Source organism: Suricata suricatta, chromosome 7, assembly GCF_006229205.1.
Source record: "Suricata suricatta isolate VVHF042 chromosome 7, meerkat_22Aug2017_6uvM2_HiC, whole genome shotgun sequence".
NCBI classification, from domain to species: Eukaryota; Metazoa; Chordata; class Mammalia; order Carnivora; family Herpestidae; genus Suricata; species Suricata suricatta.
In genome coordinates this window covers 30499854-30501368 of record NC_043706.1, presented here as the reverse complement: position 1 = coordinate 30501368, position 1515 = coordinate 30499854, and the positions used below count along the sequence as shown (strand labels likewise).

Here is a 1515-nt window from a genome sequence, read left to right as displayed (position 1 = left end):
TAAGCCTTGAAAAGACATGGTGAAACCCTAAATGGATGTTGCTAAGTGAAAGAATTAGTCTAAGATAAGACTAAAAAAGCTCTTACTGCATGATTTCAACACAGGACATCCTGGAAAAGGAAAACTATAAAGATCCATATAATACAGAGTGACGCCGAGGTGCTCACCCAGGGTCAGCCAGCGGCTGGAGGGGCGCGGAGGCTGGCCATGTGATGGGGGCTTCCCACGCCAGGCTGGCTACCTTCTCCTGGCAGGTCGCCTGCCCTGGCCCATTCCTGCCCCTGCTCTGGGAACCTCATGCCGCTGGCTGGGACCATGACTCTGACAGCGGCACCCTTACGGGGAAATGTGTCTGGGGCTAAAGTGCCAGACCCATTACAGCATTGATTGGGTGATGTTTACTCTGTGACTCAGTAATTTGGTGTTCCCACTTCAGCCCAGCAGTCTGAGCTGAATTTTCTAACAATTGCCATTTGTGGCAGCTCTAACTGGCAGGGCTTGGCCTCTAAGCCCGTAACAAAATAAGTCTCCTGACAACATTAAGGATGAAGATGAGTGGAAAGAATTTGAGCAAAAAGAGGTTGATTACAGTGGCCTCAGAGTCCAGGCAATGGCAACAAGCGAAAAGGAAGAAAAAGATAATGAAAAAAGAGAAGATCCAGGTGATAATTGGGAAGAAGGTGGAGGTGGTGTTGATGGTGGAGAAAAATCTTCAGGTCCCTGGAATAAAACCGCTCCAGGTCCAGGCACCTCCTGCTGCAGTAATTGTTACAGAACCCCAGAACCAGCGATGACTAGTGGTGTGTATAGGCCTCCTGAAGCCACAATGAGGAAAACACCGCAAGGCCCACCAGAAAGCTGCAGTGACACACAGTCCCCCATCCCTGCAGCCCACAGCCAAGCACTTAGGAAGCCGGGAAATGCTGAGCCTTCGTAAGGGTTGACTACCTCAAGTGTGCTGCACTGGTCGGGGACTTCATGTGGATCACAACTTCCGAACGAGGTTACAGCTAGTAGGCATGGTGAGAAGCTCGAAACCAGCTCTCCTGGCCTCCTGTCAGAAATCCTGCAGAAAGTCCACCACCTGAGTTCTGGTCTGCTGTAAAACATGAACTCCTGTGTTCAGATAATCTGTGTATGGCTGTGATTTTATAACTTAAACTTTGAGTTGTATCTTGAAGTAACCACAAGTTAAATTCAACCAAACTTGGGTCCACCAAGTGAGAAAGAGGGTGGTGGGGGGGAGTGATCTTATTTCTTTTAGTGATTTTTATTTGGGTAGTGCTTTTTCTGTGTCTCACTAATGTGGAGCAGGACATTTTTTTTTTTTAACTTGAAATACGCTCTTTGAAAGAGTGTATTCTTTGGTTGAATAAGTAACTTGAAGTGTGCATTAGGATTGTGAGACATCTTGTGAATTTGCCAACCCCTAGAGTGGAACCAAATAGCCTTTGATGTAAAGGGTGGTGGATGCAGGGGGCTCTACTTCAGGTGCTTCTAAAGCCTCTTCTAATC

At 47.4% G+C, this 1515-nt stretch overlaps 1 pseudogene; it reads left to right on the top strand.

Moving 5' to 3' along the window:
- The first annotated feature begins 610 nt into the window (after positions 1-610).
- LOC115296236 lies at positions 611-974 on the top strand (annotated as a pseudogene).
- Positions 975-1515: the final 541 nt, after the last annotated feature.